Here is a 6,000-nt window from a genome sequence, read left to right on the forward strand (position 1 = left end):
TTCCCACACTTAATCCTAGCTAGGCTCCATTGTCCAGGTCCCAGGAGTTCTGTTCACCCCAGTTTACTGGCCACTCCCATCCAGATCTCCTTAGACCCCTCCTCCAGTCACCCCAAACTACTTGGCCACTCCTAGATCCTTCCCACAGTCTTTCTGTATATAAGGTCCATCTTGTCTCCATTAAGATGCTTAGATTCTTAAAATCTAGCCTCTGGTCAGATCCTTATAATCTAGCCACTGCTTACCCATGTTCAGACTCCTTAAGAGTCTGCCCAACATGATGGTTGTTCTAAAAAACCTTGTCTTTGGCTGAAAGAAGTCTTGGGTCGAATTTTTCAGGCAGGACCCGGTGTTGTGATTTTGGAGTCCCAGCACCCCTGAACCCCTAAACCGTATCAGACTGACACACTATGTTATGGTACCATTCTCTAGAAATGGCTCAATGCAGTCAAGTAGATCATGTGAAGTCCATTCTGTCTTTCATTTCAAGCAGTCAAGAAGACTACAAACTGAGTACTCAACACCACCGATGTTAGAGATTCTACCTTCTGTCAAAAATGGTATTTGCTTTCTGACTTTATTTTATTTATCCCATTATCAATTAGCTGATTATCAGATCACACTGCTTTTTGTGAAAAGGGTTTTTATCCCCAAATACTATATTTTAATATTTAAAATATGTATTCTAAGTATCTCACATATGGAATACATTTCAGTTCTTCTCTAAATGCTACATAATATCATAGGCCTCAATAATATTTATCATTGGTGGAAATAGTCCTTTTCTGGTATTTGTGTAGCCATTATAATATTATTCTCTCTAGATTATTTTTATTTCTTTCTTTGTTCATCTATTCTGACATTTTTCATTTGTCACTATTGTACATATAGCTTAGATACAGTCAATGTAGGGAAAATGAAGTAGGTTGATGTTGGTGTCATTTCTGAATCATTTCTTTTCATAAAGAGAAAACAAAAGTAGACATCATCTACCAGGCTTACTTTAACCCAGGCTTGTTTATTAAACCATGAAATTCACTGGAACTGAAGAAGTAATAGATTTTTCCCAGGGAGAACATGTTGATGATAGGATGTTTATCTATATACTAGAAGTTGAGCTTCAAAGTTAGCTGGTGCTAAACCTGAAATAGCAGCAAGTCAGACTTTTAAAATTTCTATCAATCATTTATATAGAGCTAAATACACAGCTTGCCACCTTCACAGCTGATTCATAATGTTCCAGCTTTTTTCTTTCCCATCCTTCCCTGTCCTTCCCTGTCCTTCCCTGCCATGCTCTTCCCTTCCCTTCCCAGCCCTGCCCTGCCCTGCCCTGCCTTGCCCTGCCCTGCTCTTCCATTCCCTTTTTTGGATTGAGACCCTTTCATTCAGAATTCATTCCCAAATTTGGTTCTCCATTTGATATCTAGCACACATTGGATAATGAAGAGGCGTACTGGTCTTTAAGGAAGAATTCTAAAACTATAGCTTTTTATAGATGAGCAATTTGAAGTGCAGAGAAGCAAAATGACTTGCCTAGGATAAAACAATGAGTCAGGTTCCTTGCAGGAAGAGAACAAAAGTCCTGAATTTAAGACTGTTCACTTTTCCTATAAGAAAAAATTCTTTGGCTTAATGTGTTTTGAAATTTGAGGGGGAAAAAAACACACAAAAAAATCCATCCAGCTTTATTTCATTTTCATTTCTATTTTCATATCTGTAATACTTTTTTTGTTATTAATTACATGTAATCACATTATATAAAGACCCATACCTGAAAGCCCTAAGCCCTTAACTTTTTTTTTTATACCTATTAGTTCCAAAGTGTACTAAAGCATGCTAAAAGAGACATTCAGAGTAATTTGGTGACATGAGTGGACTTTTCTGTTCACACTTTCAATATTTTTCCTAATCATGATCATCCACATATCTCTATCTCTACCTTGACCCATATATTAACTGGGTCTCAATTGCCTCATCTATAAAAAAGAGGAGGTTAGAGCATATGACTTCTGAAGTCTCTGGTCTGCTCTAGAGGTAAATGTATGATTCTCTCTCTCTCTCCCTCTCTCTCTCTTTGTCTCTCTCTGTCTCTCTCTCTCTGTCTCTCTCTCTCTCTCTCACACACACACACACACACACTCACACATGCATGTACACACACATACACACCCACGCGCGCGCACACACACAAACACACACACACAGAGACACACACACAGAATAGGGAATTTCAATGATAGAAAAGCCATGTACCAATTCGACCACTGTGAATCAACAACTGGTCCTAGAGAATTTTCTGGGGGCAACGAGAAGGTTTGCTTATGGTCACGGTGTATATTAGGGACAGAACTGGAACCTTGGTCTTCCTGACTCCAAGTCCAGCACTCTATCCATGATGCTTCTCATGATCATGTACATAATTTAAATAAAACTATAGGTGTGGCATATTGTATACATTATTAGAAATATCAATTTGTTGATTTTATTTATTTTATTGTTACAAATGAGGGATAAATGATGGTTGTAAGTTTTATCAATGACATATGATATAAAAACAAAACGTGTCAAAATTTGCTATTAAAATTATTGCCTACTTTGTACAAAACCCCATATTCCATGATATGAGACTTTATTTATTTTCCCTCTATTTTTCTGACATTGTTTTCTGACTTTTAGCTGAAATTCTATCTCCCTACCTTACCATGCCTTTGTTAGAAAGTGAACTCCTTGAGAGCAGTCTAGATTTGCTTTTTGTATGCTTAGCACTGAGTACAGTGCTTGGTACATAGTTAACAGCTAATAAATGACTTTTTCATTCATCCATGCAATTTTTACAGTATGATAAACAAAAGAATGTACTTTCCTTTTGCCATCATTTTCTTTTGCCATTTTCTTAATATTTTAGAATGAATTTTGCCCACACATTCTGGGTCATCTATCTTATTTTTCATTTCCTCTTCCATGCACCCACACAACTCTCATTGTAGCTTTTGGCACAAAATGGTACTTAGCAATTGTATCAGTGTCATTTCAAAATGCAAAATATTTTTAAAATTCCTTTCTTTTCAGCATTAAAATATATGAACATGAATCATACTAAACAACATTGATAAATTCAGATCAACACAAAATGGGGATAAAAGGTTTCTAAATCATGTCTAAAATAACTACTACCAAAATATCTATGGTTCTGAAGAAATTCTTATTTGAGAATATCAGGTCCTTCTAAAAATTTCCCATGTGTTCACCCTTAATCTTTTCAGAAAAACAGAATTCTCTGTGATTATTGTGGGCTGAATAGGAGAATCCTCATTTGGGCCTAACAACTGAACTTGAAGATTTCCTTGAGAGTGATTTCCTGAGCAATGCTAACCCTCCAGTATCATTTCAGTTTTGCTTTTGTTTAGCAGACATTTGTGAATTATCTGCCATGTGCTAGGTGTTGAGGTTTAGAGATTTAGAGGTGCTGGGGACCCAAAATCACAGTACATGGGTCCTGCCCAAAAGAATTCGACCCAAGCCTTCGTTCAGCCAAAGACAAGGTTTATTAGAACATCCTTCATATTGGGCAGACTTGTAAGGAGTCTGAACATTAGTAAGCTATTGGCTAGATTATATAAGAATCTAAGCAGTGGATAGAGTTAGGAATCTGGGATTCTGACTAGATTATAAGAATCTGAGCATCTTTATGGAGACAAGATGTACTTTATATATAGAAAGACTATGGGAGGGATCTAGGAGTGGTCAAGTAGTCTATGAGGTAATAGAACTCCAAGGGTGGTCAAGGGAGAATGGAGATGGGGACATAATATGAATAGGATTCAGAAATTGTTCTGAAGGTATATACAGTTCCCTTATTTGTTCCAGCTTTTATTAACTTGTGTCTACCTACGATTTATTGTTCATCTTCCTTTCTCACTGTCCCCAGCTCATCCATATACTCCCAAAGCATAGCTATTCCTGAATGCTGCTAAACATCAGAATATAGTCATTCCTGGTTCTACCCCATTTCTAATCACACTTTCCTTCTAGGATGGCTCATACTCACCACTATCCTCATTGTATAAAACCAAATTGAAGCCAGATATAACAGATACAGAGAAAAAGAACTATGAAGAGTCAAGGTTGGGAAAGCTTCACTCTTCTCCTTCACCCTTCCATCCATTTAATACTAATGCCTAATAATCTAAGGCAGGTCATTGCTAACCTGTTAGGGAGGTCCCTGATGAAAAGTGATCAGGACAGCGCAGGGAAGAAAGGCGAGATGAAGAGTAATTGCAAGGGTATTACAAATTCACATTGACACCAAAAATTGCCATTTTCATCTTTATTTAGCTCCAACAAAACATGCACATGATTCAGTCAAATGAATAAGTACCATAGATATAAGAGTTCTTATAGAAAAAAAAAAATTGAGACCCAGAGAGCTCTTTAAGTTCTCTTGCTTGCACAAGGTCAAAACAAAAGCAAAGCTGGTTGTAGGTACAAATACAATGAATGAAACAATCTCTACTCTTAAGTTTACATTCTAGCTCATTTTACATTCTCAGGATCTTCTTTGGTTGAGCATGCAAATGAATTTAATCACAACGGAAGATAAGCTAGGTAGACAAGGTCACTGTATTATGAACATCTGTCAGCCACAAAACCCCTTTTACTGTCTCCCTACAATTATCTTTTTCTATTGTCACAAAAATGTTGTGCCATAGGCACTACATAATCAAAAAGTCTGTAATCACAGTTAATAAACACAGTGTCAGAGATAGGCTTCAAACTGAACTTCTCATGCCATGTCCAGTATCTTTTCCACTAGACTTAGCTGATTAATAAAATACAAACTCATGTAAAAGCATTGCTGAATTCATGAGATCTTCTTGCCATCCTACTTTTTCAATAGCTATTAATCACAAAATTGTTATCACGTATTGGGATAAAAAAGTTTTTTATGTTAAAAACAGGCTGCTCATAGAAAAAAAAAATTGATGACCACTATTCCACGGATATGTCCTGAAGTTTTTGAAGGGGAAGATGATTTAAATAATCAATAATGGAAAGTAATCGTCCTCAACAAAAACACCAGGCAGTAAACAAATGATATTTCCACATGGGTAACTGAAAGTTGCAATTCATTCCTAAATGCTGAAAAATAAACTCTCTACCTATTTATTGGATTTTTTATATAGTTCTGATGTGAAGTTTACTATATCTCTTAAATAACATTCTGGTTGGGAAGAAGTATATTATGCTGGACAGAGAATCCATCTTGGATTCAAGGAGACCTTGGGGTTCAGGTCCTTTATCTGAGGTATAGTATTACCTTAGACAAATCACTTAACCTCTTTTGCCCAACTCTCTTAAAACTATGTGCTTTAGGCACCCTGCTGGTTTGCATCAGTAGAGGATTTTTTTTTTCACACAAATAGTTTCCCACACTGAAGAAATCAGTGGAAGAGTCAAATAAGAACAACAACAAAAATAGAGGCACTTTGGTATAGTGTATAGAGAGCTAGATTTGGAGTCAGGAAGAAGTCAATCCAAGTAACTGCTTGTGATGTATATTAACTGTATGATCCTGGACAAGTCACTTATCCTCTCAGTGTCCCAAGCAACTCTCTAAGAGTATAAGTTGCAGAACACTTTGCTGATCTGCATTGATATAGCAAATTTTCTCACCAGAAATATTCTTTTTTTCTTTCATTTTAAAAATAAAATTCCAAACTTAACAAACACCAAAAGAAAATGAGCATCTACATATACATTGTAAAACAGATGGAGATGATCATTTATGAAACTGCAGATCTATTACTATGTAGAGCTTCCCTTTCATTGAAAGTATATAATCAGTTCAACATTTAATATTCAAAGCTATCTACTTGTAAAATTAATAATAGTAGCTAAATTTCTATTTTTAAAGTTTAGAAATATTTTACATGTGATTCCTTTTTTCCTGTTCTCTCTCTCTCTCTCTCTCTCTCTCTCTCTCTCTCTCTCTCTCTCTCT

The sequence above is a fragment of the Vombatus ursinus genome, unplaced genomic scaffold (genome assembly GCF_900497805.2).
Source record: "Vombatus ursinus unplaced genomic scaffold, bare-nosed wombat genome assembly UNPS02004868.1, whole genome shotgun sequence".
NCBI classification, from domain to species: domain Eukaryota; kingdom Metazoa; phylum Chordata; class Mammalia; order Diprotodontia; family Vombatidae; genus Vombatus; species Vombatus ursinus.